The sequence below is a fragment of the Oncorhynchus nerka genome, linkage group LG28, assembly GCF_034236695.1.
Source record: "Oncorhynchus nerka isolate Pitt River linkage group LG28, Oner_Uvic_2.0, whole genome shotgun sequence".
Lineage (NCBI taxonomy): Eukaryota > Metazoa > Chordata > Actinopteri > Salmoniformes > Salmonidae > Oncorhynchus > Oncorhynchus nerka.
In genome coordinates this window covers 32,199,489-32,225,506 of record NC_088423.1, presented here as the reverse complement: position 1 = coordinate 32,225,506, position 26,018 = coordinate 32,199,489, and the positions used below count along the sequence as shown (strand labels likewise).

Below are 26,018 nucleotides of genomic sequence, written 5' to 3'. Positions count from 1 at the left end.
CGGGTGTCATCATTTTCCCTATATGGATGTCTCAGTAAAGAATAGTCCAACAACAACAACCTAAAAGGGATACTTAATGATGTATGCATACGGAGATTACAGCATGATACTCTTCGCAGTGAAACCGAGAAAATGATCTAACTAAAACCTCCCATTTTATTAATTTACGCCAGTTAATATTTTCCTATCTCAATGTTCACCGACCTCTGACGTTGTCTATTGCCGGCACTGTTGAATGGGCCTCATTTTCAAAGCATTATTCAGAGATGATTCATTTCCAGTAAGAGTATGGAAAATGTGAAGCGTAACCACATGCCCTGCTTTATGTCCCGCTGGGTGTGTTTGAGTTGGTGGCACCATGCCAAGAGGGAGGCCAGAGAGGAACCTTATTTGTTTATTTCTATAGGCATGAATAGTCACATTGTACAGAAACGGTTAATCAAGTGACAGTAAAAAATGTGAATGAGGCAACAGTTTTTACTTTTGCCTTTGAGTGGATGAAGCTATAGGGGCCACTAGATTCTAAGGGAAATACATCCACATAGGTATTGTTTATAAAAACACTTGTGGCAGGACATTTCAACATCTGGGATATTTCAAACGCGCCCTATTTACATAATGGCAAAATGTGTAGCAAGGGATTCACATCCCTCAAAGTGATTCATTTACAGTATGTTCACTGTCAGATAGCACAGTGTTGTTTAGACGCTTAGGGAAAAAGAAAATGTAATAGAAATAGTTTACTTTCATGCAACATTGGACAGATATTGGCCAGCTGTCTTTGGATACCCTACCCAAACAGTTCCTTCCATTCAATGACCTACTGTAGTCTTAGCTCTAGCAGTCCCTCCCATCTGGTTAGTATTGCACAGGCATCTCCCCATCATTCACACAGGACACCAGATCTTCCATTCTCCCCTACAGAAACCAGGAAACCCCTGCTTCTCACGCAAGCTCTATCTTTGAAGGACGTGCCTCCTTCTCCTCCTACTGTACTCTCTCTCTCACACACACCCACAATCACACACCCACACGCATACACAGAGCGGAGCTCGTGGCTGTCCAGCTGCACAAATATACTGGATGCCTGTTAGCGGTGGAAACTGAATTTTCTTTACCTTGAGATTTTCTGCAGTATTCTCCAAAATGAGTAGCTCTTTCTCAGCCAAAATGGAACTGGCTAAAGATATGAAGGAGAAGGATAAGTTGTACAGATATAATGGAGTGCTGTACCCTGTCATCATGAGTCCAGTGGAGAACCTGAAGGCTATGGAGAGGCTGGAAGCAAGAGCAGATGATGTAATGTTAGTTGCATATCCCAAATGTGGTAAGTCAAAAATATTTGAATGTGGAAATACTGTTAAACATTTAGATGGTCATCCTTGGGCAATTGGCATCTTGATTAAGCATTTACATTTTCTAATAGTCATTCACTATATAGCCATGTTATTTTTACTCGTTATTCACAGTGTCACTATTTACGTTTTTATTTTGTATCTTATCTTTCAATCTTTACCTCTGCATTGTTGGAAAAAGACCCGTAAGTAAGTAACATTTCACTGTTAGTCTACACCTGTTGTCTACGAAACATGTGACGGATACAATATGATTTGATTTCTGATTTGATTTTACTATTGTATCAAGTTTAATCAGTAAAATAAGGAGTGTTCCTCTTGGTCTTCAGTTGTCTACTCTATGGCCTTACCTACATAAGGTTCAAAGTTCAAGTTCATTATACAATTGGGGCAATTCATCTTACTTATAGTGTTGTCTTACTCATAGCTCATAGTGTATGCCATTTTATTGCAGCGTGTATTCAAAGTTATACAAAATGTTTTTGATTTGCTGAGTGGGTTTGGGGTATTCTCTTACAAAAGTGACCTATAATTCAATTTCACAATGGATGGGCCTCTGAGCATTTGGACTTGCTGAATATGATCTGTGCCCTTTGGGGTAGGGCCTCACGACAGGCAAAATTGGTTGCAATAAAGTCTGTTTCTGGTTTTAACCTTGTTATTACAACCCAAATTTGCAGCCAGTTTTGCTCGCTTTGTCAGTTCTTTCCTGTGCACACTATAGAGCGATGTAAGATAAGCAATCAGTGTTGATGAATGTTGAATTTAACACAGGCCACTCTACATATTGCAGACATAGAGGCCCCCTTGTAACAACGGTTCATGTAATAAACTTTTAATATTTATAATGTAATAAAACCGGTTAATGTAATACCATGTAACAACTTTTTGGATTAATAGCCAAAGTATGTGCAACCAATCAGTTATAGCATACTAAAATAAAAAATGTTATGTAGCATTTCCCTTATTTGAATGCACATACCACTCTCCACCTCTTGAAAATACACACACAAACCAATGCGCACACTTACACACACAGGCACAAGCACACATTGAAATGTACACACATGCAGTCATAGACACATACACACACACTGACACACAGACAGATACACAGACACACACACACAGAAACACAGGTAACACTTTATATGAAGGGGGTATACTTAACATCTTTATGACACCAGTTATAACACCTTTATGAGTGTTGCAATATCATTCATAACAACCGTTATTACACATTTATTCAACATCATTCGTAAGGAACTTTCAAAAATAAAACTTCCTTTGAATAGTTCTTTATTTATTATTACAAAGGAAGTTTGTATTTTTGCTACCACGGTACCCAACCCGATGACACACAATTTATGCAACAGTCTGGGAGCACCGGGTAAGCCTCAGGGCCCAGTCTTAAAAATATTTATTCTGGATAATAGTTATCCGGATTGTGTAATCCCCTTTTTTAATCCGATTTTGAGGCAGTTTTTAAAAAAAGGATCGGAATAGGATGATCCAGATGCCACAATATCAAGACAGAATCCAGATTTTCTTTGAATACACCTACACCTTGCCATCTACTGAGATGGCCATGTTCCCACTTCTACACGGTCATAGAGAAACAGATGAGTTAACTACATGAATAAAGGTTACTAATAACAAGTGAAAGAAGAGTCTAACTAGAAACTTCATATGGAGAAAAGGAGTGCTGTATTCTCTGTTGTAAACGCACGACTACATTATAGGACAAATATATGCACTTATTTGACAGTACTCAATATAACAACTAACCACATATATACAATGCCGTTAGAAAGAATTCATACCCTGTGACTTATTCCACATTTTGTTGTGTTACAGCCTGAATTCAAAATGGATTAAATATGATTTTATTATCCACACAATACACCATAATGACAAAGTGAAAATATGTTTTGAGAAATCTTTTGACATATATATATATATAGAAAATTAAAAACAGAAATATCTTATTTACAGTGGCTTGCAAAAGTATTCACGCCCCTTGGCATTTTTCCTATTTTGTTGCCTTACAACCTGGAATTAATAGGGATTTTTGCCTACCACTTTGAAATGCAAAATATTTTTTATTGTGAAACACTCAAGAAATAAGACAAAATAACAGAAAACTTGAGCGTGCATAACCCCCCCCCCCCCCCCCCCAAAAAAAGGTAAATACTTTGTAGAGCCACCTTTTGCAGCAATTACAGCTGCAAGTCTCTTGGGGTATGTCTCTATAAGCTTGGCACATCTAGCCACTGGGATATTTGCTCATTCTTCAAGGCAAAACTGCTCCAGCTCCTTCAAGCTGGATGGGTTCCGCTGGTGTACAGCAATCTTTAAGTCATACCACAAATTCTCAATTGGACTGAGGTCTGGGCTTTGACAAGGCCATTCCAAGACATTTAAATGTTTCCCCTTAAACCACACAAGTGTTGCTTTAGCAGTATGCTTATGGTCATTGTCTTGCTGGAAGGTGAACCTCTGTCCCAGTCTCAAATCTCTGGAAGACTGAAACAGGTTTCCCTCAAGAATTCCCCTGTATTTAGCGCCATCCATCATTCCTTCAAATCTGACCGGTTTCCCAGTCCCTGCCGATGAAAAACATCCCCACAGTGTCACACCCTGACCATAGTTTGCTTTGTATGTTCTATGTTTTGTTTGGTCAGGGTGTGATCTGAGTGGGCATTCTATGTTGGATGTCTTGTTTGTCTGTTTCTGTGTTTGGGCCTGATATGGTTCTCAATCAGAGGCAGGTGTTAGTCATTGTCTCTGATTGGGAACCATATTTAGGTAGCCTGTTTGGTGTTGGGTTTTGTGGGTGATTGTCTCCTGTGTCAGTGTTTGTTTCACACGGGACTGTTTCGGGTTTACACATTTGTTGTTTTTGTAGTTTATTCATGTATAGTTTTCTTATTAAAAACAAACATGAATTTCAACCACGCTGCATTTTGGTCCTCCTCTCCTTCGACGGAAGAATCCCGTGACAGAATCCCCCACCAAAACCCAACACCAAACAGGCTACCTAAATATGGTTCCCAATCAGAGACAATGACTAACACCTGCCTCTGATTGAGAACCATATCAGGCCCAAACACAGAAACAGACAAACAAGACATCCAACATAGAATGCCCACTCAGATCACACCCTGACCAAACAAAACATAGAACATACAAAGCAAACTATGGTCAGGGTGTGACACACAGCATGATGCTGCCACCACCATGCTTCACTGTGGATGGTGTTCTCGTGGAGGTGAGAGGTGTTGGGTTTGCGCCAGACATAGAGTTTTCCTTGATGGACAAAAAGCTCAATGTTAGACTCATCTGACCAGAGTACCTTCTTCCATATGCTTGGGGAGTCTCCTACATGCCTTTTGGCGAACACCAAACGTGTTTGCTTATTTTCTTCTATAAGCAATGGCTTTTTTCTGGAAACTCTTCCGTAAAGCCCAACTCTGTGGAGTGTGCGGCTTAAAGTGGTCCTATGGACAGATACTCCAATCTCCGCTGTGGAGCTTTGCAGCTCCTTCAGGGTCATCTTCAGTCTCTTTGTTGCCTCTATGATTAATGCCCTCCTTGCCTGGTCCGTGAGTTTTGGTGGGCGGCCCTCTCTTGGTAGGTTTGTTGTGGTGCCATATTCTTTCCATTTTTTTAATATTGAATTTAATGGTGCTCCGTAGGATGTTCAGAGTTTCAAATATTTTTTTAGAAACCAACCCTGATCTGTACTTCTCCAGAACTTTGTCCCTGACCAGTTTGGAGACTCCTTGGTCTTCATGCGCTTGCTTGGTGGTGCCCCTTGTTCAGTGGTGTTGCAGACTCTGGGGCCTTTCAGAACAGGTGTATACATATACTGTGATCATGTGACAAATCATGTGACACTTAAATTGTACACAGGCGGACTTTATTTAACTAATTATGTGACTTCTGAAGGTAATTGCTTGCACCAGATCTTATTTAGGGGCTTCATAGCAAAGGGGTGAATACATATGCACGCACCACTTTTTCATAATTACATTTCTTTTCATTTCACTTCAACAATTTGGACTATTTTGTGTATGTCCATTAAATGAAATCCAAATAAAAAATCTATTTAAATTACATGTTGTAATGCAACAAAATATGAACAACACCAAGGGGGATGAATACCTTTGCATGGCACTAAGTATATCACACACTTTTGCTATGAAACTCCAAATTGAGCTCAGGTGCATCCAATTTCCTTTGATCATCCTTGAGATGTTGCTACAACTTTATCGGAGTCTACGTGTGGCCAATCCAATTGTTTGGACTTGATTTAGAAAGAAACATACCTGTCTATATAAGGCCCCACAGTTGACAGTGCATGTCAGAGCAGAAACTATACCACGAAGTCCAAGGAACTGTCCGTAGATCTCTGAGATATAATTATTTCTCAGAGATCTAAGGACAGTTCCTTGAACTTCATTGTATAGTTTCTGCTCTGGCGTGGTGGAGCACAGAGAAAAAACAAAACAAAGATTGTCACTTCCCAATACTTTTGGAACTTTGAGGGAAAGGTATAAAACCATTTCTAGAGTGATGAAAGTTTCCAAGAGCACAGTTGTCTCCATCATTGGGATATGGAGTAAATATGGAACTACCTAGACACTGCCTAGAGTTGGCCGTCTGACCAAGCTGAGCAACTGGGCAAGAAGGACCTTAGTCAGGCACCGGGAGGGGACCAAGAACCCAATGACCACTCTGACAGAACTACAGAGTTCCTTGGCTGAGATGGGAGAATCTGCCAGAAGGACAACAGTGTCTAGAGCACTTCACCAATCTGGGCTTTATGGGAGAGTGGCCAGACCGAATAACCCCAAGCATACAGCCAAAGCAACACTGGAATGGCTTCAGAATACGAATGTGAAAGTCCTTGAGAGGCGCAGGCAAAGCCCACCCTTGATTCACGCTACTCCCAATCTAACGTGGGAGATTTACACAAATATCTATTCCTGTACAATACGTCACATTTTTATACACAAGGTGAGGTCCTTGGGACTAAACTAAGCACATGTTCTTTGCATCAAGGACAGACAAATGATGCGATGCAACAATTAATTTCAGTTTCAGCGCCACAAGAATAGCACAATCTCCATAGGCTTACATAATTTCCATACAACATCTTAGGGTCTAAGAGCTCCACACATCATTCCTTCAAGACAAACTACAGTTGTTAGCAGCAATATCAGATTTCTCTCACAGACAAACAAACGTTACTATAATTACGTATCTCACAAAACTAATGTTCAATCAAACGTTGGTGTTGCAATATTCATGGAGGGCGTGCACAGGGAGAAAGTCTACAGTACCAGTCAAAAGTTTGGACATACCTCCTCATTCTGTCACACCCTGATCTGTTTCACCTGTCTTTGTGCTTGCCTCCACCCTCCTCCAGGTGTCACCCATCTTCCCCATTATCCCCAGTGTATTTATTCCTCTGTTCTCTGTTTGTCTGTTGCCAGTTTGTTTTGTCTGTCAAGCCTACCAGCGGTTTTGCCTGCCCCTGTTCTAGTAATACACTTGTGTTACTTTGACACTGTCTGCATCTGGGTCCTCCCTAAAATGTCATACATTCAAGGGTCTTTCTTATTTGAACTATTTTCTAAATTGTAGAATAATAGTGAAGACATCAAAACTATGAAATAGCACATGGAATCGTGTAGTAACCAAGAAAGTGTTAAGCATGATCATTATACAGGTGCACATTATGCTGGATACAATAAAAGGTCACTCTAAAATATGCCGTTTTGTCACACAACACAATGCCAAATATGTATCACATTTTGAGGGAGCGTGCAATTGGCATGCTGACTGCAGGAATGTACACCAGGGTTGTTGCCAGATAATTTAATGTTAATTTCTCTATCATAAGCTGCCTCCAATGTTGTTCTAGAGAATTTAACGGTACGTCTAATCGGCCTCACAACCGCCGACCACATGTAACCATGCCAGCCCAGGACCTCCACATCTGACTTCTTCACCTGTGGGATCGTTTCGGTGGACACTTTTGTGGGTGGGAAAACAAATTCTGATTGTCTGGCCCTTTCTCCCAAGTGGGTGGGCCTATGCCCTCCCATGCCCACCCATGGCTGCACCCCTGCCCAGTCATGTGAAATCCATGGATCAGGGCCTAATGAATTTATTTCTGTTGACTGATTTTACTGAAACTCAGTAAAATTATTGAAATTGTTGCATGTTGAGTTCATGCAGTATTTTTGTTCAGTATATATTCCTTGGGTTCATATGCCTGGCTCAAGTCCACAATGGAGCCAGACCTGGGTGTAAATTGTAGACCCTATATTTCAAATGCTTTAACTCAATGTACTTGATGATTGTGCTTTCCTGGCGCAATGGAACCAATGGAGTAGTCCCAAAAGTGCGAATTCTTCTGGCACTCCAGGCAAACCCTCAAAGTACTGGAACGATTTCAAATACTATTTGCACCCAGGTCTTGAGGGCACCAGTGCAATTGGTGTCATTGTAATATGTCGAGTAACCTTGCCTGAGACTTGCATTAGCTCCACAAGCTAATGACCTGGCTTTAGCTCAGCAAGTCTAACACAGGCAGTAACACCAGCAACTGTCCGGCTCACTCCCACAATATATTTCTAATAAAATAAATTGTAATGCTGTAATGAAAAAACACTTTTATTTTGAAGGTTTCATATGAATGATATTGTATAAATGTGTTATACAGGTTATTATAAATGATAGTGCAAAATTCACAAAGCGGTTATGAATAGTTTAATAAAGGTGTTATGAATGTATTATATATCTTTAATTTAACCGTAACACACATACTGGTATATACCCACATATAGACTCAATGTGTTTTACAAACACACAAATGCACATTGCACACACACTCACAGGTACACGTAGTGACGTGGCAAAATAACACACACACTAGTGGTGCGTGGGTCAGCTGTTTGTTCAACAGCCCGCAATTGCTAATAACTCATATGCAACTGATGAAGTGAAAATCTTAAGTCCGCACCTGACCCTAACCCACATTTATAGAAAATGCGCTGTAGGCTACAGTCAGAGATGGCAGCATGATTTTTTGACAGGGGATGCAAAAAGAAAAATGGACTACATTTGACATGTTTCTGCTCATAATTTCCAAGATTTTGGTAGGCTATTTGTTAGTCAACTTGTATATAAGACATATACACGCAGCTTCTCTTCTGTTATTATATGTTGCCCTAGACTAAATAAAGAATAATGTCATAAATTATAGAATGAATACTTCAATCTAGTTGACATTGGTAAAGTTTTCTCTGTCATGTCTGCTTCTTGCGCGGAGCAAAGACATTTAGGGACCTGGGAGAAAATGGAATGACAAAACAAATGATGGGAAAGATTTTCTGTGCAAAATAAAACATGTACATCAATTTGACTGGTTGTAAGGAAATGGAAAGCTGTGAAAGAGACCCAACATGTTTCTGATCAGATTTCAGCTTGGCTTGGATGCATATTTTATGTGGTAGAAGAGACCTTCCTTCCCGAACTTTATCTCCAAATCATCTTTAAAAAAGCACCTTTATAATGAAGCGCTTGCAGGCTAACAATAGTATACGATTCCTAATGTGATGAGTAGCCTAATCATAGGACAATATTCGGTTACAGTATTCACTACCGCCTAAGTTAATTTACCTCATGACTGTTTGCAAAACAAAATAGACCGTTGTGAACAGACCGTACATGTCTTTGTAGTGCATTATTACAATGGGTCTGTGTGTGAGAGAGAGAGAAAATTAGATGGGTTTTGTACCTAAATGAGTAAAAACAAGATTATTACTATTCAAACTGAGCACAAATGGACAGCTGTGCATTCATCCTCCTTTTTTATATTGTTCCCATTTTAGCCAAGTTTAGAATTGTAAACTTATAGAAAATAAAAGTGGAAAACTATTGTGAGCATGCTCCAGATCACTTAATATCCACCAAAATGGGGAAAAGAAAAAAAGAGGGAACAAAAGATGAGAAAGGAACAGAGAGGGAGAGAGAGACCCGACTCAACTCAAACTGAACTGTCTGTTGTACAGAAGAGCGTGTTTCCGACTCCAAACCCCCACAACTGAATAGATAAGATCATGAACGCACCACTTACAAAACAGAGCTGAGAGCTTTCCATGCAGAGATGTTATTTTATTTAACCTTTATTTAACTAGGCAAGTGAGTTAAGAACACATTCTTATTTACAATGACCATAACCTGGACGACGCTGGGCCAATTGTGTGCTGCCCTATGAGACTCCAAATCATGGCCAGTTGTGATACAGCCTGGAATCAAACTAGGGTCTTTAGTGATGCCTCTTGCACTGAGATGCAGCGCCTTAGATTACTGCACCACTCGGGAGCACCCCTAAGAATGGGGTCCCTATATAAATATCCCATGTTTTTTGTCTCTCCCTTACCCCAATCCTAGTATAATTTATAGCAATAGTGCAAAGGAAAAATAGTTTTGTCGTTTTCATTGCAACAACACAAATTGTTGCACCTCTTCTGCAGGGAGTGGTGCCATTTCACCATTTCACCACAGGGGGTGCTACCCCAAGCACCACTACCTCCCGTGGCGCTGCCTGCCTTATACATTGTTCATTTGGTGTAAAATAAAAGGTATTTCTTTTAGTTTGGTCCTTTTGAAATCTTCAGTACACAGTTCAAAGCATACATAGCCTACCATTCAAAGTATCTTGTAAGGACAATGCAAATTGTAAAGGACAATTTAGAAAGTGCAAAGTGCACTCTGAGTATATTTCAAATCCTGATTTTGAAGGTGTGTCCCACCCTTTACCTTGTCTCCCCTTTTAACCTCAAACGGCCTCATTGATGTTAACCCTGTTTCTTTTTAGCTGTATCTTTCACAGTCCTTGAAACCATTTTATGGATATTACAAAACACTAAGGGCTAGTTTTCCAGACCCAGAATAAGCCTAGTTCTGGACTAAAATGAACTTTTAATGAAGATTCTCAATTGAGAATGGTTTTTATACCAAGACAAGACTTCATCTGTCTCTGGGAAACTGCTCCTTAGCGGATTGCCACTCACATGACAAATATTTTGGGATAATAACTTACTAACACTCTTGCCTAATTGTGAAACGTGGGGAAACATTTTTAAGAGTATCAAAGGACACTAACCCTTTATATTCCTGATCCCTCTGTGTAAATTGAAAAACCTTCTCTTATGCTCAAATGTTAATGGACCTGAATGCTCACTGTCTCTGGCAGGTTTTAATTGGATGGTGGCGGTGCTTCGTAAAATACTAGCAGCAGCAACTGGTGAGAAAGCCGAGTCCCAAACCCCTCCATTGATGGAGTTCTTTGGGCCAGAAATGCAGCAGGTGTGTTATACTGCTTGACTCTCCTGGAGTTTTAGCAACACTGCAGGTTTGTCTGCCTCAAATAAATCAGATATGTAAATAATGTAATATGCTTTGTGTGTAATAATTGGAAATGCTGTGTATGTGTTGTGTGGGGTTGTATGTTTCACACATTCACACATTCCCTGTAGCATAAAGAGGTGCTGTGGATATATTGGGAAGTTTTTAGCCCACTTTAGGTCCATAAAGGAGGTTTTCATGACACAATGTCAGGTCAGGACACTGTTCTCTATCCTACTTATGTCACAAACAGAGAGAATATCTATACAGTCAGGTGTAAAGGACGTCATGCTGCTTGCTTAGCAAGTACTGCTTCCTAATGATTCGGCTCATACAGAGGCTCCAACCCAGGACCTCTGCCTCGCAAACACATGTGATTGCACCCCCGAAGCATCTTACCCAGTCGCACCACCAAAAAGCTTTCTCTTCACCAGCGCAAGTGAAGACACTTCAGGCTGAGGAGTGAGTTTCACAGATCCCCCATCTGTTATACAGGCAAACAATAATGTCATTTTACTGTTCTGTAACTAGTCACAATAATTAGATGCATGTGTTGCAATCATGCTGTGATCCAGTAAGGCCCATTAGTGAATGTTAGTGAATTACAAACATGTGCTGTGAGTGGCCTCCAATGAATGCCGTCATGCATAGCTAGACCTTAAACTTCATCCAACAAGAGTGGTCTATCTACAGTATACACCCATGATTCTCACACCTAATGCAATTAACATGGAGGATATAGTGAGATGCTATATTATAACAGTGGTTTGTATGGCCAGCTGTGTCAGGATTGAAGAGTGTGTAACTGTTCTTACATTGGTTCCCCTATGCCTAAAACAACATAACATGCCTGTATGCACAGTGTCTGTTCAGCATATGACCGTAAGAGCAACAGCATACCATGGCTCATGTAGCGTTAAATGGACGCCTTGTCTAACTTGCAGGTTATTCACAAAGCCCCGTCCCCCAGATTTCTAGGGACACACATGCACCCAGATAACATTCCTGCATCCTTCACCACAAAGAAAACAAAGGTATGTACTTTCAACCAAGTATCTAAGTGTTGTTGTGATGGAACTCACGATTACCATGTTTACTTTTCCAGCAGTGTTTTTATGCTTTGGGCCCACAGAACTTCCTCTTTTGATATGAGTGATATGAAATTCTACCACGACTTCCTCCAAACAACAACTTGCAATTCCCTTGTTATGTAATTGTGAAAGCTTTTCCTGTGCAGTGTCAGAGCTAGTGTTTCTCTTCAGACAAAGTACCACACAGACATAGATACAGTGGGGCAAAAAAGTATATAGTCAGCCACCGATTGTGCAAGTTCTCCCACTTAAAAAGATGAGAGAGGCCTGTAATTTTCATCATATGTACACTTCAACTATGACAGACAAAATGAGAAAAAAAATCCAGAAAATCACATTATAGGATTTTTAATGAATTTATTTGCAAATTATGGTAGAAAATAAGTATTTGGTCAATAAAAAAAGTTTATCTCAATACTTTGTTATATACCCTTTGTTGGCAATGACAGAGGTCAAACGTTTTCTGTAAGTCTTCACAAGGTTTTCACACACTGTTGCTGGTATTTTGGCCCATTCCTCCATGCAGATCTCCTCTAGAGCAGTGATGTTTTGGGGCTGTTGCTGGGCAACGCAGACTTTCAACTCCCTCCAAAGATTTTCTATGGGGTTGAGATCTGAGACTGCCTAGGCCACTCCAGGACCTTGAAATGCTACTTACGAAGCCACTCCTTTGTTGCCCGGGCGGTGTGCTTGGGATCATTGTCATGCTGAAAGACCCAGCCATGTTTCATTTTCAATGCCCTTGCTGATGGAAGGTTTTCACTCAAAATCCCACGATATATGACCCAATTCATTCTTTCTTTTACACGGATCAGTCGTCCTGATCCCTTTGCAGAAAAACAGCCCCAAAGCATGATGTTTCCACCCCCATGCTTCACAGCAGGTATGGTGTTCTTTGGATGCAACTCATCATTCTTTGTCCTCCAAACACAACGAGTTGAGTTTTTACCAAAAAGTTATATTTTGGTTTGATCTGACCATATGACATTCTCCCAATCTTCTTCTGGATCAACCAAATGCTCTCTAGCAAACTTCAGACGGGCCTGGACATGTACTGGCTTAAGCAGGTGGGACACGTCTGGCACTGCATGATTTGAGTCCCTGGAGGCGTAGTGTGTTACTGATGGTAGGCTTTGTTACTTTGGTCCCAGCTCTCTGCAGGTGATTCACTAGGTCCCCCCGTGTGGTCATGGGATTTTTGTGATCATTTTGACCCCACAGGGTGAGATCTTGCGTGGAGCCCCAGATCGAGGGAGATTATCAGTGGTCTTGTATGTCTTCCATTTCCTAATAATTGCTCCCACAGTTGATTTCTTCAAACCAAGCTGCTTACCTATTGCAGATTCAGTCTTCCCAGCCTGGTGCAGGTCTACAATTTTGTTTCTGGTGTCCTTTGACAGCTCTTTGGTCTTGGCCATAGTGAAGTTTGGAGTGTGACTGTTTGAGGTTGTGGAATATTTATACTGATTACAAGTTCAAACAGGTGCCATTAATACAGGTAACGAGTGGAGGACAGAGGATCCTCTTAAATAAGAAGTTACAGGTCTGTGAGAGCCAGAAATCTTGCTTGTTTGTAGGTGACCAAATACTTATTTTCCACCATAATTTGCAAATAAATTCATTAAAAATCCTACAATGTGATTTTCTGGATTTTTTTTCTCATTTTGTCTGTCATAGTTGAAGTGTACCTATGATGAAAATTACAGGCCTCTCTCATCTTTTTAAGTGGGAGAACATGCACAATTGGTGGCTGACTAAATACTTTCTAGCCCCACTGTATATACACTGCAAAGAACAAACTGTACAGAGAACATGGTAGACAGAGCAAAGCACAAAACATACACACACAGGACACTAATTCAGCAGACAATCACACTCCACTCAAATCTTTAAAAAAATATAACTCGTATGATATGTTACGAATTACAATCTGTTGTGGCTAATGTTAGATAAGTAGCTAGTTGGCTAACTTTAGCTAGGCTAGGGGTAAGGGGTTAAGGTTAGGGTTAAGGTTAGGGTTAGAAGTTAGGTTAAAGGGTTAAGGTTGTGGTTAGGTGAAGGTGTAGCTAACATGTGAAGTAGTTGCAAAGTAGCTAAAAAGTAGTAACATGCAACCTTTGGATTTCTAAATGTTCGCGTTATATGCTTACCCATCCAACTACCTTCCTTTTGGTTTTTCCTTAAGTAATATTCTATAAAATATACCCTGTCTGTAAAATAGGCTCAGAACTTTTGTGAAACAGCACAGTTAAAAATATTTGGCAAATAGAAGGTGTTGCTTATTTTCCCTGGTGTATTTATCCCTGTGTTTCCTGTCTCTCTGTGCCAGTTCGTCTTGTTTTTCAAGTCAACCAGCGGTCTTGTTTCTCAGCTCCTGCTTTCCCAGTCTCTCTTTTCTCTCTCCCCTGGTTTTGACCCTTGCCTGTTCTGACTCTGAGCCCGCCTGCCTAACCACTCTGCCTGCCCCAGACCTCAAGCCTGCCTATTGCCTGGTACTGTTTGGACTCTGACCTGGTTTATGAACTCTCACCTGTACCCGACCTGTCTTTTGCCTACCCCTTTTGCCGTAATAAATATCAGAGCTCAACCATTTGCCTCCTGTGTCTGCATTTGAGTCTCGCCTTGTGCCCTTATAGTACGAACTGGCCACGACAGACCCAGCAGACTTGGACCAGCTCCATCATCTTGTCTCCCTACAGGGAGCCACCATTGGGAGGCATGAGGAGCTACTTCAGCACCTTTTGGAAGGGCTTCGTTCCCTGATGGAACGCCACGACCAAGGGTTTAAGGCGATAATGGAGCAAATCCGTGAAGTAGCTCATAGGCACGCCACATCTGAGACCTCCCAACCACCCAGTAACCTTTCTACTAATTGTGGATTGGTTCAACCTACCCCGGCTCCCCGAGAACCCTGCTTACTTCCTCCGGAGCGTTATGCAGGTGATCCTGGTACCTGCCTGGCATTCCTTTCCCAGTGCTCCCTCATTTTCGAACCCCAGCCCTCTTCGTTCCGATCGAAGTTGCATCAAGACCCCGGATGGAAATGTCCAAATGGATCCTGAAAAGGTGAAAGCAGTGGTAGATTGGCCTCAACCTATGTCCAGGGTGCAGTTACAACGTTTCCTGGGGTTCGCCAACTTCTACCGCCGTTTCATTCGGAGCTACAGCACCCTGGCGGCCCCCCTCTCTGCACTCACCTCTCCCAAAGTACCTTTCACATGGTCTCCAGATGTTGACAGAGCCATGGTGGACCTGAAGCATCGGTTCACCACAGCACCCATCCTCGTCCATCCGGACCTGTGTCGTCAATTTGTGGTAGAGGTTGATGCTTCTGATGTTGGAGTGGGTGCAGTCCTGTCCTAGCGATCTGCCCAGGACCAGCTCCATCCCTGTGCCCTCCTGTTCCATTGTCTCAATCCAGCAGAAAGGAACTACGAAGTAGGCAACCGAGAACTTCTGGCTGTCAGGATGGTGCTGTAAGAGTGTAGGCACTAGCTGGAAGGAGCAGAACAGCCTTTTTTTGTTTGGACCGGCCATAAAAAAATTGAATATCTCCGTACAGCCAAGCGCCTTAACTCCAGGCAGGCCCGGTGGGCTTTGTTATTTACAAGATTGAACTTCACCCTTTCCTACCGCCCAGGGTCCAAAAATATGAGTCCTGACACCCTCTCCCGCCTATACAATTCCTCTGCCACACCCTCGGTCTAAGAAACCATTCTCCCTACCTCATATGCCTTGCGGCTTCAGTGGGTTGTGGTATTGAAACCCTGGTTCGCAAGGCCCAACGCTCCCAGCCTGAACCTGAAGGGGGCCTGGCTGACCAGTTGTTTGCCCCAAACTCAGTCCGGTCCCGGGTCCTGGAATGGGCTCATTCCTCCAGGCTGACCTGTCATCCAGGTTCTGGTCGAACCCTAGCCTTCCTCCGACAACATTTGTGGTGGCCCACAATGGTTCCTGACGTCTCTGCCTTTGTTGCCACGTGCACTGTGTGTGCTCAGAACAAGACTCCACGGCAAGCTACTTCTGGCTTCCTTCAGCCACTACCTGTCCCTCATCCCTGGTCCCATATCTCTCTGAACTTTGTCACTGGGCTCCCTCCGTCTGATGGCAACACCGTCTTTCTGACGGTAGTGGATCGGTTCTCCATCGTCCCTCTCCCCAAACTACCCTCAGCCAAGGAGACGGCTCAGCTCATGGTGCAGCACGTCTTCCAGATCCATGGACTCCCAGAGGACATTGTCTCCGACCGCGGTCCTCAGTTCTCGTCTCAGCTCTGGAAGGCGTTCTGCACTTTTAATGGGTCGTCGGCCAGCCTATCCTCCGGATTCCATCCCCAATCCAACCGCCAGTCAATTTCTCGCATGGAATAGCCATCGTTTCTCAGAGCAAGAATAGACTGACGAGTTTCAGAAGAAAGGTCTTTGTTTCTGGCCATTTTGAGCCTGTAATCGAACCCACAAATGCTGATGCTCAAGATACTCAACTAGTCTAAAGAAGGCCCGTTGTATTGCTTTTTGAATCAGCACAACAGTTTCCAGCTGTGCTAACATAATTGCAAAAGTGTTTTCTAATGATCAATTAGCCTTTTAATATTATAAACTTGGATTAGCTAACATAACGTGCCATTGGAACACAGGAGTGATGGTTGCTGATAATGGGCCTCTGTATGCCTATATAGATATTCCATAAAAATCTGCCGTTTCCAGCTACAATAGTCATTTACAACATTAACAATGTCTACACTGTATTTCTGATCAATTTGATGTTATTTTAATGGACAAAAAATGTACTTTTCTTTCAAAAACAAGGACATTTCTAAGTGACCCCAAACTTTTGAGCAGTAGTATATATATTTACCCAAAAATATTTGGGGGATTGGAAATTATGCAGAAAGTGGGGTGGCAGGATAGCCTAGTGGTTAGAGCGTTGGACTAGTAACCGGAAGGTTGCAAGTTCAAACCCCCGAGCTGACAAGGTTCGAGCTGACAAGGTTTGATTACAGGCTCTAAATGGCCAGAAACAAAGACCTTTCTTCTGAAACTCGTCAGTCTATTCTTGCTGCCTCTGAACAGGCAGTTAACCCATTGTTCCTAGGCCGTCATTGAAAATAAGAATTTGTTCTTAACTGACTTGCCTAGTTAAATAAAGGTTAATTTTTTTATTTTTTATTACATTGATGGAAGCTACAATCTATCTGCAATATAAAAGCTGATCTACCCCTTAATTTTTTTTATAAATACAGTATATATATATAAAAAAATATATATATTAACCTTTGTGTTATGTAACCACACTAAACATAACATATCTACCATAGTTGAGTGATGTTTGTTCACTACGTTGCATCTAGTTTATGAGACCAGACTGCCTGGATCAGTTATTATTATGTTATGGTCTTCTGTTGATCAAAAACAGATGCTGGTGATATTCAGGAACCCGAAAGACACAGTGGTTTCCTTCTATCACTTCTCCAACAAAAACCCATTTCTAACCACTGCCGAGTCTTGGGACCGCTTCTTCTCAGAGTTTATGAGTGGAAAAGGTACCTAAAGTAAAGAGCCCTTATGAACATTGGGTTTATATTTTCGGGTTTGCTTTATCTAAAAATACAACTTGAGTCATTGGTATTACAGTTAATGATGTATCTATACATTACAAAGCCTCATCAGAATAGTTTGTGCCTATTCCTAGTTCCCTGGGGTTCATATTTCGACCATGTACTTGGCTGGGAGAGGAGAATGGATGACCCTAACGTGATAATAGTCACCTTTGAGGAGTTAAAACAGGTATCAAACATTCCTTGTGTTTTGGATACAGACCATATTTTTGATAGGTTTTGCTTTTTGTCATTTACATTCTGTCTTGTTAATTGTGACCCACCCAGGACCTGAGTGAAGGTGTGCGAAGGGTCTCTGAGTTCTTTGGTTTCAGTCTCAGTGATCCTCAGATCCAGGCCATCTCAGAGGAAGGAGCAGAACCTTCAACGCTATGAAGGAGAGCTCCAATGACTCACACGGCCAGATGGGCAACGTCTTGTTCAGGAAAGGTGTGTGTTTTTTGAGAGAGAGAGAGAGAGAGAGCTTTGTTCCAGAGTGACTGTGTTTGTTTAATCCCACCTACCTGAGACAGAAAATGTGGCATTATGGTGAGACAAACATACACTTGATATGATGTCTGTCAACTTTAAATACAGACTCATGTCTCAGGTCTCATGTTCCTCCAAAAACAACCCTTGTCCTTTTCAGAGAGAGAAAGCTAATAACCTTTGGTAACCTCCTGTAAGTTGAATGCATGAATCAATTGCTGTCTGTCTGCCTAACAAACCATGACTCTTACCCCTAAATACAGTGCAGAATATAGTCTGTCATTCATTGACTTGTGTTGTGTCACTCTGCTGAGGTATGATATAGGTAGCATAGGAGAACATCTTTCTCTCGCTCTCTTTTTCTACATGACCTGACACAACCTTAACATGCCTGTGCTGAACAGACAGCCTCATGCTGGGCGTGTCTTTTAACATTAGGCCGGTAGTTTAACAAAAGGCTAAGCTTGAGAGCAAATATATTTATTTCATTTCATTTGCGATTTTCATGAATAGTTAACGTTGCGTTATGGTAATGAGCTTGAGGCTGTATTCACGATCCCGGATCCGGGGTGGCTAGAATCAAGAGGTTAACAGCTTATAAGTGAAATTTGCGCATGTATAGCAGGCCAAGGGTCATATATGGCCCTCTACAGCATATGTGACATTGAGCTCACTGAAACTTATTAAGGGATACAAATACAGTTATTTTTTGTAACAAATTATAATATTATCCATTGTGTATTAGGATGAACTGAGATCGCAAATGTGTAAATATAAAAATAAAAAACAATCCCACTTGCTAATCGAATTGACTGCCAGTTATATAATGCAATCATATGTCAGCTTTGTCCACTGATCACAATGGATAATAGCAGCGCACACTCCATACACAATCCTAAAAGGCTGTTGCACACTTGTTTAGTTAGTTTCATACATGATTATCACACCACCAACGTTAAACTTGGTGGACTGGGATTTCTCGTGACATTTGTGTTATTATACTGTATGTTTCATACTCGCCATGCACATTCACTACGGTATGCTGCATCTCTTACAGTAGGGCAAAAAAGTATTGAGTCAGCCACCAATTGTGCAAGTTCTCCCACTTAAAAAGATGAGAGAGGCCTGTCATTTTCATCATAGGTACACTTCAACTATGACAGACAAAATGAGAAAAAAATCCAGAAAATCACATTGTAGGATTTTTAATGAATTTATTTGCAAATTATGGTGGAAAATAAGTATTTGGTCACCTACAAACAAGCAAGATTTCTGGCTCTCATAGACCTGTAACTTCTTCTTTAAGAGGTTCCTCTGTCTGTCCTCCACTCGTTACCTGTATTAATGGCACCTGTTTGAACTTGTTATCAGTATAAAAGACACCTGTCCACAACCTCAAACAGTCACACTCCAAACTCCACTATGGCAAAGACCTAAGAGCTGTCAAAGGACACCAGAAACAAAATTGTAGACCTGCACCAGGCTGGGAAGACTGAATCTGCAATAGGTAAGCAGCTTGGTTTGAAGAAATCAACTGTGGGAGCAATTATTAGGAAATGGAAGACATACAAGACCACTGATAATTTCCCTCGATCTGGGGCTCCACGCAAGATCTCACCCCGTGGGGTCAAAATGATCACAAGAACGGTGAGCAAAAATCCCAGAACCACACAGGGGGACCTAGTGAATGACCTGCAGAGAGCCGGGACCAAAGTAACAAAGCCTACCATCAGTAACACACTATGCCGCCAGGGACTCAAATCCTGCAGTGCCAGACGTGACCCCTGCTTAAGCCAGTACATGTCCAGGCCCGTCTGAAGTTTGCTAGAGAGCATTTGGATGATCCAGAAGAAGATTGGGAGAATGTCATATGGTCAGATCAAACCAAAATATAACTTTTTGGTAAAAACTCAACTCGTTGTGTTTGGAGGACAAAGAATGCTGAGTTGCATCCAAAGAACACCATACCTACTGTGAAGCATGGGGGTGGAAACATCATGCTTTGGGGCTGTTTTTCTGCAAAAGGAAAGAATGAATGGGGCCATGTATCGTGAGATTTTGAGTGAAACCTCCTTCCATCAGCAAGGGCATTGAAGATGAAACATGGCTGGGTCCTTCAGCATGACAATGATCCCAAACACACCGCCCGGGCAACGAAGGAGTGGCTTCGTAAGAAGCATTTCAAGGTCCTGGAGTGGCCTAGCCAGTCTCGAGATCTCAACCCCATAGAAAATCTTTGGAGGGAGTTGAAAGTCTGCGTTGCCCAGCAACAGCCCCAAAACATCACTGCTCTAGAGGAGATCTGCATGGAGGAATGGGCCAAAATACCAGCAACAGTGTGTGAAAACCTTGTGAAGACTTACAGAAAACGTTTGACCTCTGTCATTGCCAACAAAGGGTATATAACAAAGTATTGAGATAAACTTTTGTTATTGACCAAATACTTATTTTCCACCATAATTTGCAAATAAATGATTTTCTCGATTTTTTTTTCTCATTTTGTCTGTCATAGTTGAAGTGTACCTATGATGAAAATTACAGGCCTCTCTCATCTTTTTAAGTGGGAGAACTTGCACAATTGGTGGCTGACTAAATACTTTTTTGCCCCACTGTAGGTGTGAGGTTGAGGTAATCTTATTATCAATCAAAGTTATATTTTATAATATGTTGGTTACCTCACACTACCTAAAAGACTAGGTCAACTGTAATCTATGAATAACTGTAATCAAAAGATAACTTATGTCATGTACTTGCTCTACATTGTTCACGTGTTTTAGTCTTGCTCATGTGTGTTTAATGGGTATTTCCTCCCCAGGTGAAGTAGGAGACTGGAAGAACCATTTCAGCCCAGCCCAAAGACAGGAGATGGACACAGCATTTGAGAAGCACCTGGCAGGGACTAAGCTGGGGGCTAAACTGAAGTATGACCTGTACTGCAAGTAGATAGCAGACAGGATGAGCACTGACTGAACTGAGACAGGACGCAAGGGAAACACTGACAGATTAGGAAAGTTCAACCCCAACAGGCAGGAGAGCTGGTATGCAGTAGCTAAACTGACATAGACAATGAGGAATTTGGTGGTGGGACACTTGTTACTCCTCTTGACTGTCTTACACTGCAGCCATTCAAGGGCATTTTTGTGAAAGTGTGACATGAGATAGAGTAGACATGATATACTTCATGTTGGATTCTTTATACACATCTTGTAATCCTTGTTTTTATACCACTGCACTTAAGTATGTTAATTCTAGTTGGTTCAATGATTGATAACAGCCTCCTTGTCTGTATTTTATGATATTAAGCATTCAGTTCAGAGTAGCAGAATTTTACTCCAGGATCATATGTGCCACACAGTGTAGTTCCATGAATTACATGCCACATGAGGTGAACTATAATGATCATGTTCAAAGTCCTAGTAAGAATGCCTTTTGACGTTGGCACTGGCTTTTGTCGTAATGGCCATGCTTGCCAACAATGTGACAGGTTACACACAATAAGACTGTTGGATTGAAATGCATACAATACTAGAAACATATATATACAGTGAGGAGAACAAGTATTTGATACACTGCCGATTTTGCAGGTTTTCCGAATTACAAAGCATGTAGAGGTCTGTAATTTTTTATCATAGGTACACTTCAACTGTGAGAGATGGAATCTAAAACAAAAATCCAGAAAATCACTTTGTATGATTTTTAAGTAATTAAACGGAATCTAAAAACAAACCAAATATATTGTGTCCTTAAAATGTATATAGTGTATGTATGAACTGGAAGTAGAAGCCTAAATATTGTTGTCCATTAGTTTATTCCAATTAGGGGAGGGGTGTAAGGGTTAGGAGAAAATAATAAAGAAGGAAAATATATTTAACAAATATATGTATAAAATAATATATATATATTTATCCCAAAATATATATGGGGATTGGAAATTATGCATACAATTACATTGATAGAAACCACAATCTACTGTATTTGCAATATTAAAGCTGATCTACTCCCTAAATAAACTGAGCAAAAAAAGAAACATCCCTTTTTGTCTTTCAAAGATAATTTGTAAAAATCCAAATAACTTCACAGATCTTCATTGTAAAGGGTTTAAACTGTTTCCCATGCTTGTTCAATGAACCATAAACAATTAATGAACATGCACCTGTGGAACGGTCGTTAAGACACTAACAACTTACAGACGGTAGGCAATTAAGGTCACAGTTATGAAAACTTAGGACACTGAAGAGGCCTTTCTACTGACTCTGAAAAACACCAAAAGAAAGATGCCCAGGGTCCCTGCTCATCTGCATGAAAGTGCCTTGGGCATGCTGCAAGGAGGCATGAGGACTGCAGATATGGCCAGGGAAATAAATTGCAATGTCTGTACTGTGACACGCCTAAGACAGAGCTACAGGGAGACATGATGGACAGCTGATCGTCCTCGCAGTGGCAGACCACGTGTAACAACACCTGCACAGGATCGGTACATCCGAACATCACACCTGCGGGACAGGTACAGGATGGCAACAACAACTGTCCGAGTTACACCAGGAATACACAATCCCTTCATCAGTGCTCAGACTGTCCGCAATAGACTGAGAGAGGCTGGACTGAGGGTGTGTAGGCCTGTTGTAAGGCAGGTCCTCACCAGACATCACCGGCAACAACGTATCCTATGGGCACAAACCTACCGTTGCTGGACCAGACAGGACTGGCAAAAAAGTGCTCTTCACTGACGAGTCGCGGTTTTGTCTCACCAGGGGTGATGGTCGGATTTGCGTTTATCGTCTAAGGAATGAGCGTTGCACCAAGGCCTGTACTCTGGAGCGGGATCGATTTTGAGGTGGAGGGTCTGTCATGGTCTGGCGCGGTGTGTCACAGCATCATCGGACTGAGCTTGTTGTCATTGCAGGCAATCTCAACGCTGTGCTTTACAGGGAAGACATCTTCCTCCCTCATGTGGTACCCTTCCTGCAGGCTCATCCTGACATGACCCTACAGCATGTCAATGCCACCTGCCATACTGCTCGTTATGTGAGTGATTTCCTGCAAAACAGGAATGTCAGTGTTCTGTCATGGCCACCGAAGAGCCCAGATCTCAATCCCATTGAGCATGTCTGGGACCTATTGGATTGGAGGGTAAGGGCTAGGGCCATTCCCCCCAGAAATGTCCGGGAACTTGCAGGTGCCTTGGTGGAAGAGTGGGGTAACATCTCACAGCAAGAACTGGCAAATCTGGTGCAGTCCATGAGGAGGTGATGCACTGCAGTACTTAATGCAGCTGGTTGCCACACCAGATACTGACTGTTACTTTTGATTTTGATTCCCCTCCCCCTTTGTTCAGGGACACATTATTCCATTTCTGTTAGTCACATGTCTGTGGAACTTGTTCAGTTTATATCTAAGTTTTTGAATCTTGTTATGTTCATACAAATATTTACACATGTTAAGTTTGCTGAAGATAAATGCAGTTGACAGTGAGAGGACGTTTATATACAGTACCAGTCAAAAGTTTGGACGCAACTACTCATTCCAGGGGTTTGGTTTATTTTTAGTAAAAAAATTGTAAAAAAAGAAAAACCCTTGAATGTGTTGGTGTGTCCAATCTTTTGACTGGTACTGTATGCATATACATATGCATTAAATGTGATTGATATTGGAATATATAATTTTCTCAGTTGTATTTCCAACTGAAAAGTAAAAGGTTCTGACAGTCATTTTAGAGGTAGCCTTTTGTACTCCCTGCTCAAGCACAATAGTTGATGTATGTAATACATTATGTAATACATTATGTATGTAGATGACTATATTTAAATTCAGAGCTGACCCAACTCCATTTAATTAATTTTAGGTGTAATATGTTTAGAATGTCAACAAAAGCATTAACTGCTCAAAATGGAAAGAAAACAACAGCTGGTATGAAGCATTATTTTGTTCACCTCAGAAAACAGAGTTCTTTTGACAGCCCTATTGAGTCTCTTTTTTCTGTATCTGTTGTTGTGTTTTTGTGCATCCTCACATGTGGGTTGCGTGTGTTCTGCTGAAGTTTCCAATATGGGGGCAAATGCGTGGGTGGAGGGGAAGGGGAGGGTTCTCTCTGTGGTTGGTATCCCCAGAATAACCCCCATGGAGAGAGAGAGAGAGAGAGAGAGAGAGAGAGAGAGAGAGAGAGAGAGAGAGAAAGAAAGAAAGAAAGAAAGAAAGAAAGAAAGAAAGAAAGAAAGAAAGAAAGAAAGAAAGAAAGAAAGAAAGAAAGAAAGAAAGAAAGAAAGAAAGAAAGGGAGGGAGGGAGACAATCACAAGGTAGATACAGGCTACTGCACATGGAGGACACATTTCCTGTTTTGTGACAAATGTTCTGTTCTGTACCTAACCGTGGTATCAGGCTTTCCATCTGGCACCATGGCAAAGAACCCACAACAAAACCAAGAACCCCCACCCCACCAATACACAACCAACACACATAGTAAAACCTTCAAGAACTTAAAGTGGGGCTAGTGGTCTTGGTATACACACACACACACACACACACACACACACACACACACACACACACACACACACACACACACACACACACACACACACACACACACACACACACACAAATATATATATATATATATATATATATCCGGGGTGTATTCGGGCCATGTGGCCAGTTTTAGACATTTGTAGAGTGTCAGACATACAATCAGGGTTACAATGCCTTCAGAAAGTATTCACACCCCTTGACTTTTTCCACATTTTGTTGTGTTATAGCCGAAATGTAAAATTGATTAAACAGCTTTTTTTTCTTCACTGGCTTACCCATAATACCCCTTAATGTCAAAGTGGAATTATGTTTTTCAACATTTTTACAAATGAATAATAGATGAAGAGATTAAATGTTTTCAAGTCAATAAGTATTCAACCCCTTTGTTATGGCAAGCCTAAATACATTCAGGCGTAAAAATATGCTTAACAAGTCACATAATAAGTTGCATCGACTCACTCTGTGTGCAATAATAGTGATTGCCATGCTTTTTGAATGATTACCTCATCTATGTACTCCACACATGCAATTATCTGGTAAGCGCCCTCAGCCGAGCAGTACATTTCAAACACAGATTCAACCATAAAGCCAAGGGCGGTTTTTGAATGCCTCGCAAATAAGGGTAAATGGATAAAAGAAAATAGCAGACAATGAATATCCCTTTGATCATCATGAAGTTATTACCTACATTTTGGATGACGTATCCCAGTCACTACAAAGATGCAGGCATTCTTCCTAACTCAGTTAATGGAGAGGAAGGAAACCGCTCAGGGTGAATTTAAACAGTTACAGAGTTTATTGGCTGTGATAGGAGAAAACTAAGGATCGATCAACAACATTGTAGTTACTCCATGATACTAACCTAATTGACAGAGAGAAAAGGAAGCTTGTACAGAATAAAGACATTCCAAAACATGCATCCTGTTTGCAACAAGGCACTAAAGTAATAAAGTACACTTTTTGTCCTGAATACAAAGAGTACCACTCTCCATATTTTCAAGACTAGTGGTAGCTGTATCATGTTATGGGAATGCCTGTAATCGTTAAGGACTGGGGAGTTTTTCCAGGATAAAAAAATAAACGGATGGAGCTAAGCACAGCCAAAATCCTAGAGGAAAACCTGGTTTAGTCTGCTTTCCACCAGACACTGGGAGATTAATTCACCTTTCAGCATGACAATTAACCCAAGAAGACAGTGAATATTCTTGAGTGGCCGAGTTACAGTTTTGACTTAAATCTACTTTCAAATCTATGGCAAGACCCGAAAATGGTTGTCTAGCAATGGTCAACAACCAATTTGACAGAGCTTGAAGAATTCTCAAAAATATTAGGTCAGGTTTTCTCCCTGGAGTGTACTACCAACGGTTGCCACTGGAGAGCACCGTTGGGTTACTTCTAGTATCGAGGTGGCCCTGATTGGGCTTATCGGGATCACCTGCTGGATGACAATTTTAGGTTCCTCTGTGGACTGGGCCAGTTGCTCAGGTCTCAAGTTTTGGTCAGTGTTCTCGTGTGCCCTTGCGTTGTTGTTTTGC

General features: G+C 41.4%; 1 pseudogene; it reads left to right on the top strand.

Moving 5' to 3' along the window:
* The first annotated feature begins 996 nt into the window (after positions 1-996).
* Positions 997-24,567, top strand: LOC115113145 (sulfotransferase 6B1-like; annotated as a pseudogene).
* The last annotated feature ends 1,451 nt before the right edge of the window (positions 24,568-26,018 follow it).